General features: G+C 47.5%; 1 protein-coding gene across 1 annotated transcript in view; it reads right to left on the bottom strand.

Moving 5' to 3' along the window:
• LOC115165922 (uncharacterized) overlaps positions 1-8,231 on the bottom strand; it is a 19,057-nt gene extending 10,826 nt beyond the window's left edge. The window contains exon 1 of the mRNA XM_029719443.1: positions 7,709-8,231. The gene's annotated coding sequence lies outside the window, so the exon portion shown is untranslated. The remainder of the gene's footprint in view (positions 1-7,708) is intronic.
• Positions 8,232-9,513: the final 1,282 nt, after the last annotated feature.

Raw genomic sequence — 9,513 nt, 5'->3', positions numbered from 1 at the left:
GCTTTGTGAATGTTGACCGGTTTAAGGTCTTGCTCACGTCGGCTACCGAGAGCGTTATCACACAGTCATCTAGAACAGCTGGTGCTCTTGTACATGCTTCAATATTGCTTGCCTCGAAGCGAGCATAAAAGGCATTTAGCTCGTCTGGTAGGCTCGCGTCACTGGACAGCTCGCATCTGGATTTCCCTTTGTAGTCCGTAATAGTTTTCAAGCCCTGCCACATCCGACGAGCATCAGAGCCGGTGTAGTAGGACTCAATATAAATCCTGTATTGACGCTTTGCTTGTTTGATGGTTCGTTTTAGGGCATAGCCAGATTTCTTATTGGCATCCGGATTAGTGTCCCGCTTCTTGAAAGCGGCAGCTCTAGCCTTTAGCTCAATGCGGATGTTGCCTGTAATCCATGGTTGGATATGTACGTACGGTCAATGTGGGGACGATGTCGTTGATGTACTTATTGATGAAGCCGATGACTGAGGTGGTATACTCCTCAATGCCATTGAATGAATCCCGGAACATTTTCCAGTATGTGCTAGCAAAACAGTCCTGTAGCGTAGCATCCCCGTCATCTGACCACTTCCGTATTGAGTGAGTCACTGGTACTTCCTGCTTTAGTTTTTGCTTGTAAGCAGGAATCAGGAGGATAGAATTATGGACATATTTGCCAAATGCAGGGCGGGGGAGAGCCTTGTATGCATCTCTGTGTGTGGAGTAAAGGTGGTCTAGAGGTTTTTTCCTCTGGTTGCACATGTGACATGCTGGTAAAAAGTTGGTCAAACTGATTTAAGTTTGCCTGCATTAAAGTTCCCGGCCACTAGGAGCGCCGCTTCTGGGTGAGCATTTTCTTGTTTGCTTATGGCCTTATAGAGTTGGTTGAGTGCGGTGGTAAATAGACAGCTACGAATAATATAGATGAGAACTCTCTTGGTAGATAATGTGGTCTACAGCTTATCATAAGGTACTCTACCTCAGGTGAGCAATACCTCAAGACTTCTTTAATATTAGACATCGCGCACCAGTTGTTATTGACAAAAAGACACACACCCCCACCCCTCGTCTTACCAGACATCGCTTCTCTGTTCTGCCGGTGCATTGACAATCCCTCCAGCTCTATATTATCTGTGTCGTCGTTCAGCCACAACTCGGTGAAACACAAGATATTACAGTTCTTAATGTCCCGTTGGTAGGATAATCGTAATTGTAGGTCATCAATTTTATTTTCCAATGATTGCATGTTAGCAAGTAGAACTGATGGCAGTGGAAGTTAACTCGCTCACCTACGGATTCTCAAAAGGCAGCCTGATCTGCGTCCTCTTACGTCTTTTCTTCACGCAAATGACGGGCATCTGGGCATGTTAGAACAACATACTCTCCTGTCTGTACAACATACTCTCCTGTCTGTACAAGACACTCTACTCTCAGCACAAGACACTCTACTCTCAGCACAAGACACTCTCCTGCCAGTACAAGACACTCTCCTGCCAGCACAAGATAACCTACTCTCAGCACAAGATAACCTACTCTCAGTACAAGATACTCTGTCAGTAAAATATACTCTACTGTCAGCACAAGTTACTCTACTGTCAGTCAAGTTACTCTACTGTCAGTCAAGTTACTCTACTGTCAGTCAAGTTACTCTACTGTCAGTCAAGTTACTCTACTGTCGGTACAAGATACTATACTCAGTAAACTCTTAGAAAAAGGGTTCCAAAAGGGTTCTTCAGCTGTCCCAATAGGACAACACTTTTTTGTTCCAGGTAGACCGTTTTTGGTTCCAGGTATAAACCTTTTGTAGAACCCTCTGTAGAAAGGGTTACAGAGGGTTCTACATGGAACCCAAAAGTGTTCTACCTGGAACCAAAAGGGTTCTAACTGGAACCAAAAGGGTCCTACCTGGAACCAAAAAAGGTTATCCAAAGGGTCTTCCTATGTGGACAACCCTTTTTGGTTCTAGATAGCACCTTTTTATTCTACTCAGTGAAAGATCCTCTACTCAGTGTAAGATACTTTACTCAGTGCAAGATACTTTACTCAGTGCAAGATACTTTACTCAGTGCAAGATACTTTACTCAGTGCAAGATACTTTACTCAGTGCAAGATACTTTACTCAGTGCAAGATACTTTACTCAGTGCAAGATACTTTACTCAGTGTAAGATACTTTACTCAGTGTAAGATACTTTACTCAGTGCAAGATACTTTACTCAGTGCAAGATATTTTACTCAGTGCAAGATACTTTACTCAGTGCAAGATACTTTACCCAATACAATATACTTTACTCAGTACAAGATACTTTACTCAGTACAACATACTCTACTCAGTACAACATACTCTACTCAGTACAACATACTCTACTCAGTACAACATACTCTACTCAGTACAACATACTCTACTCAATACAAGATACTCTACTCAGTACAACATACTCTACGCAGTACAAGATATCTTACTCACTATCTACTACAGTACTCACAACCAGTGAAAGTTTGAGTGAAGCATCGCTTCAGTTATGGGTTCTTGACTTGTTATCCAGTCATTCACCTACGGATTGACATATAACCTCCCACTGTCAAATATTTCATTTTATGCAAAGCTAACTGTTGAATGAGTGCAGACTGCTGTCATATCCGTGAACAGAATAACTGTCACCATCCCAGCCAAAAGTAAACAGCTGAAAACATCACAGTACAACTAAGCTACATGATATATCATTATACACTGCTCAAAAAAATAAAGGGAACACTTAAACAACACAATGTAACTCCAAGTCAATCACACTTCTGTGAAATCAAACTGTCCACTTAGGAAGCAACACTGATTGACAATAAATTCCACATGCTGTTGTGCAAATGGAATAGACAACAGGTGGAAATTATAGGCAATAAGCAAGACACCCCCAATTAAGGAGTGATTCAGCAGGTGGTGACCACAGACCACTTCTCAGTTCCTATGCTTCCTGGCTGATGTTTTGGTCACTTTTGAATACTGGCGGTGCTTTCACTCTAGTGGTAGCATGAGACGGAGTCTACAACCCACACAAGTGGCTCAGGTAGTGCAGCTCATCCAGGATGGCACATCAATGCGAGCTGTGGCAAGAAGGTTTGCTGTGTCTGTCAGCGTAGTGTCCAGAGCATGGAGGCGCTACCAGGAGACAGGCCAGTACATCAGGAGACGTGGAGGAGGCCGTAGGAGGGCAACAACCCAGCAGCAGGACCGCTACCTCCGCCTTTGTGCAAGGAGGAGCAGGAGGAGCACTGCCAGAGCCCTGCAAAATGACCTCCAGCAGGCCACAAATGTGCATGTGTCTGCTCAAACGGTCAGAAACAGACTCCATGAGGGTGGTATGAGGGCCCGACATCCACAGGTGGGGGTTGTGCTTACAGCCCAACACCGTGCAGGACGTTTGGCATTTGCCAGAGAACACCAAGATTGGCAAATTCGCCACTGGCGCCCTGTGCTCTTCACAGATGAAAGTAGGTTCACACTGAGCACATGTGACAGACGTGACAGAGTCTGGAGATGCCGTGGAGAACGTTCTGCTGCCTGCAACATCCTCCAGCATGACCGGTTTGGCGGTGGGTCAGTCATGGTGTGGGGTGGCATTTCTTTGGGGGGCCGCACAGCCCTCCATGTGCTCGCCAGAGGTAGCCTGACTGCCATTAGGTACCGAGATGAGATCCTCAGACCCCTTGTGAGACCATATGCTGGTGCGGTTGGCCCTGGGTTCCTCCTAATGCAAGACAATGCTAGACCTCATGTGGCTGGAGTGTGTCAGCAGTTCCTGCAAGAGGAAGGCATTGATGCTATGGACTGGCCCGCCCGTTCCCCAGACCTGAATCCAATTGAGCACATCTGGGACATCATGTCTCGCTCCATCCACCAACGCCACGTTGCACCACAGACTGTCCAGGAGTCGGCGGATCCCTCAGGAGACCATCCGCCACCTCATCAGGAGCATGCCCAGGCGTTGTAGGGAGGTCATACAGGCACGTGGAGGCCACACACACTACTGAGCCTCATTTTGACTTGTTTTAAGGACATTACATCAAAGTTGGATCAGCCTATAGTGTGGTTTTCCACTTTAATTGTGAGTGTGACTCCAAATCCAGACCTCCATGGGTTGATAAATTGGATTTCCATTGATTATTTTTGTGTGATTTTGTTGTCAGCACGTTCAACTATGTAAAGAAAAAAGTATTTAATAAGATAATTTCTTTCATTCAGATCTAGGATGTGTTGTTTAAGTGTTCCCTTTATTTTTTTGAGCAGTGTATAAGAAAGTTTGAAGATCCCAAAAATGAATAGAACAGGGCTCCGGGCAGCCGAGCGGAAATGGAGGAAAACTCGCCTCCCTGCGGACCTGGCATCCTTTCCCTCCCTCCTCTCTACATTCTCCTCTTCTGTCTCTGCTGCTAAAGCCACTTTCTACCACTCTAAATTCCAAGCATCTGCCTCTAACCCTAGGAAGCTCTTTGCCACCTTCTCCTCCCTCCTGAATCCTCCCCCCCCCTCTCTGCGGATGACTTCGTCAACCATTTTGAAAAGAAGGTCGACGACATCCGATCCTCGTTTGCTAAGTCAAACGACACCGCTGGTCCTGCTCACACTGCCCTACCCTGTGCTTTCACCTCTTTCTCCCCTCTCTCTCCAGATGAAATCTCGCGTCTTGTGACGGCCGGCCGCCCAACAACCTGCCCGCTTGACCCTATCCCCTCCTCTCTTCTCCAGACCATTTCCGGAGACCTTCTCCCTTACCTCACCTCGCTCATCAACTCATCCTTGACCGCTGGCTACGTCCCTTCCATCTTCAAGAGAGCGAGAGTTGCACCCCTGAAAAAACCTACACTCGATCCCTCCGATGTCAACAACTACAGACCAGTATCCCTTCTTTCTTTTCTCTCCAAAACTCTTGAACGTGCCGTCCTTGGCCAGCTCTCCTGCTATCTCTCTCAGAATAACCTTCTTGATCCAAATCAGTCAGGTTTCAAGACTAGTCATTCAACTGAGACTGCTCTTCTCTGTGTCACGGAGGCGCTCCGCACTGCTAAAGCTAACTCTCTCTCCTCTGCTCTCATCCTTCTAGACCTATCGGCTGCCTTTGATACTGTGAACCATCAGATCCTCCTCTCCACCCTCTCCGAGTTGGGCATCTCCGGCGCGGCCCACGCTTGGATTGCGTCCTACCTGACAGGTCGCTCCTACCAGGTGGCGTGGCGAGAATCTGTCTCCGCACCACGTGCTCTCACCACTGGTGTCCCCCAGGGCTCTGTTCTAGGCCCTCTCCTATTCTCGCTATACACCAAGTCACTTGGCTCTGTCATATCCTCACATGGTCTCTCCTATCATTGCTATGCAGACGACACACAATTAATCTTCTCCTTTCCCCCTTCTGATAACCAGGTGGCGAATCGCATCTCTGCATGTCTGGCAGACATATCAGTGTGGATGACGGATCACCACTTCAAGCTGAACCTCGGCAAGACGGAGCTGCTCTTCCTCCCGGGGAAGGACTGCCCGTTCCATGATCTCGCCATCACGGTTGACAACTCCATTGTGTCCTCCTCCCAGAGTGCTAAGAACCTTGGCGTGACCCTGGACAACACCCTGTCGTTCTCAACTAACATCAAGGCGGTGACCCGTTCCTGTAGGTTCATGCTCTACAACATTCGCAGAGTACGACCCTGCCTCACACAGGAAGCGGCGCAGGTCCTAATCCAGGCACTTGTCATCTCCCGTCTGGATTACTGCAACTCGCTGTTGGCTGGGCTCCCATCCTGTGCCATTAAACCCCTACAACTCATCCAGAACGCCGCAGCCCGTCTGGTGTTCAACCTTCCCAAGTTCTCTCACGTCACCCCGCTCCTCCGCTCTCTCCACTGGCTTCCAGTTGAAGCTCGCATCCGCTACAAGACCATGGTGCTTGCCTACGGAGCTGTGAGGGGAACGGCACCTCCGTACCTTCAGGCTCTGATCAGGCCCTACACCCAAACAAGGGCACTGCGTTCATCCACCTCTGGCCTGCTCGCCTCCCTACCTCTGAGGAAGCACAGTTCCCGCTCAGCCCAGTCAAAATTGTTCGCTGCTCTGGCACCCCAATGGTGGAACAAGCTCCCTCACGACGCCAGGACAGCGGAGTCAATCACCACCTTCCGGAGACACCTGAAACCCCACCTCTTTAAGGAATACCTGGGATAGGATAAAGTAATCCTTCTAACCCCCCCCAAAAGATCTAGATGCACTATTGTAAAGTGGTTGTTCCACTGGATATCATAAGGTGAATGCACCAATTTGTAAGTCGCTCTGGATAAGAGCGTCTGCTAAATGACTTAAATGAATAAATAACACCTATCAACAAGAAGACTAAATCCATGAGAGTGTATTAATTCCATATGGATGGTAATGTGTGTTTTTCTATGTGTGTACCAGTTATTTTTTGACTCAGGTAAGTCCCAGTGTCCGTTTACAGAAACACCTGTTCTCCCAGCTCTCAAAGCCTCCCACCTGCGTATCCGTTGGCAACAACATGGCCCCATTCACTCTAAAGCCAAATTAAACAAAAGACACAGAAACACACCTTACCTTCAGAGAAACTTAGGAGTCCAAGCTGATCCAATTAGAAGCTGTGTTTTGGGGTAGTAGTGGGAGAGAGTACTGTTACGATCATCCTCCTCCCAGCTCCCTCTCCCAGCTCTCTCTCTCTGTGTGTGTTCTCTGTCATCTTTGCATTATGTATCTATACAGTAACACAAACCTACCCCACTGGTTTACCCCCCCCCTCTCTCTCTCTCTCCTCCCCCTTCCATTGTTACTCCCTCCTTCCTTCTTGCTCACAGGATGGCGTTCCAGACTCGCTCAGTGTGTCACCTTCTGACCACACACACACACACGCACTTATACTGTATGTACACATGCATATGTATCATCCCCTTCCACACACACATACAGTACAAACACACGCTGCCATTTTGTATTGATCAGTTGACCCTGAAGTCAGTCAGTAGATTTACAACTACACTACATGAGATGTGACGCTGTACAACACACACACACACACACACACACACACACATCAAAATCAATCTCTCTGTGTCCTACTGTGACATCACCACAGCCAGAGGAAGAAGGGACAGGGTTCTGATAATGATGTGAAACTGAGAGAAGAAAAGAGAGAAGGAGAGAGGGAAAGGGAGAGAGCGAGAGAGAGCCTAACCCTTCTCAGCCCACCCTAGGTAACCTTTCCAGGTGAAACAACATGGGATGTATAACTCTAACTGTACAGAGTGAGAATGTTAGATTACATGAGCGGAGACCAAGCTGAGTCGGGTTACCTGTGTAATGGGGAATCGACAAAGGCTTGCATTAGGAGACCTCCACACAGCTCATATGAGCCTATAATTTCAACACTCCTTTTCCCCAAGGGAGTTCCTTTTTGGAGATGTCTAAAAGATAGGTAAGACAGAGGGAGTCTTGGGGCAATGTGAGGGTTGGCCAGTTCAGGGCTCTGACTGAGATAAATAATATCAACTTATCAATAGCACAGGTCAATAGGTCTAAAGGTACTGCCACATATTGATTATATATCTGTCAGTGTGTTCAGTGTCATGTTGATGCCCTGGAACAGAGCAGATCTAGACAAGACAATATTTGCATTATAATAAATATATGAAAAGGTTGAAAATGACTTTAAAATTAGGGTTAAAAAACATTTACCTCAGACTTGTAGATGTTCCGCTCTGCCGTCTGAAGCGTGAGCTGAGAGACTTCCTTCCTGAGGGTACAAAGAAGCATCACACCACCGGTAGAGACATCAGTATCACACTTTCATTTACATATACAGTGTGATGTGTCCCTAACAGCATCCTTTCCTTGTCTCCTTTCCTTTATGACCACTGTCTCGTTAGCAGTATTCCTCCTTCATGACCACTGTCTCGTTAGCAGTATCCCCCCTTCATGACCACTGTCTCGTTAGCAGTATTCCTCCTTCATGACCACTGTCTCGTTAGCAGTATTCCTCCTTCATGACCACTGTCTCGTTAGCAGTATTCCTCCTTCATGACCACTGCCTCGTTAGCAGTATTCCTCCTTCATGACCACTGTCTCGTTAGCAGTATTCCTCCTTCATGACCACTGTCTCGTTAGCAGTATTCCTCCTTCATGACCACTGTCTCGTTAGCAAATCAAATCAAATCAAATGTATTTATATAGCCCTTCGTACATCAGCTGATATCTCAAAGTGCTGTACAGAAACCCAGCCTAAAACCCCAAACAGCAAGCAATGCATGTGAAAGAAGCACGGTGGCTAGGAAAAACTCCCTAGGAAAAACTCCCTAGAAAGGCCAAAAACCTAGGAAGTCCTCTTCTGGCTGTGCCGGGTGGATATTATAACAGAACATGGTCAAGATGTTAAAATGTTCATAAATGACCAGCATGGTCAAATAATAATAATCATAGTAGTTGTCGAGGGTGCAACAAGCACATCCGGTGAACAGGTCAGGGTTCCATAGCCGCAGGCAGAACAGTTGAAACTGGAGCAGCAGCACGGCCAGGTGGACTGGGAACAGCAAGGAGTCATCATGCCAGGTAGTCCTGAGGCATGGTCCTAGGGCTCAGGTCCTCCGAGAAAAAGAAAGAAAGAGAGAATTAGAGAGAGCATATTTAAATTCACACAGGACACCGGATAAGACAAGAGAAATACTCCAGATGTAACAGACGGACCCTAGCCCCCCGACACATAAACTACTGCAGCATAAATACTGGAGGCTGAGACAGGAGGGATCAGAAGACACTGTGGCCCCATCCGATGACACCCCCGGACAGGGCCAAACAGGCAGGATATAACCCCACCCACTTTGCCAAAGCACAGCCCCCACACCACTAGAGGGATGTCTCCAACCACCAACTTACCGTCCTACGACAAGGCCGAGTATAGCCCACAAAGATCTCCACCACGGCACAACCCAATGGGGGGGAGGGGGCGCCAACCCAGACAGGAAGACCACGTCAGTGACTCAACCCACTCAAGTGACGCACCCCTCCCATGGACGGCATGGAAGAACACCAGTAAGCCAGTGACTCAGCCCCTGTAATAGGGTTAGAGGCAGAGAATCCCAGTGGAGAGAGGGGAACCGGCAAGGCAGAGACAGCAAGGGCGGTTCGTTGCTCCAGCCTTTCCGTTCACCCTCACACTCCTGGGCCAGACTATACTTAATCATAGGACCTACTGAAGAGATAAGTCTTCAGTAAAGACTTAAAGGTTGAGACTGAGTCTGCGTCTCTCACATGGGTAGGCAGACCATTCCATAAAAATTGAGCTCTATCGAAGAAAGCCCTACCTCCAGCCGTTTGCTTAGAAATTCTAGGGACAATTAGGAGGCCTGCGTCTTGTGACCGTAGCGTACGTGTAGGTATGTACGGCAGGACCAAATCGGAAAGATAGGTAGGAGCAAGCCCATGTAATGCTTTGTAGGTTAGCAGTAAAACCTTGAAATCAGCCCTTGCCTTAACAGGAAGCCAGT

This window comes from Salmo trutta, chromosome 3, assembly GCF_901001165.1.
Source record: "Salmo trutta chromosome 3, fSalTru1.1, whole genome shotgun sequence".
NCBI lineage: Eukaryota > Metazoa > Chordata > Actinopteri > Salmoniformes > Salmonidae > Salmo > Salmo trutta.
Note: the sequence above shows the minus strand (reverse complement) of the source record. Positions and strands in the feature narration are given on the sequence as shown.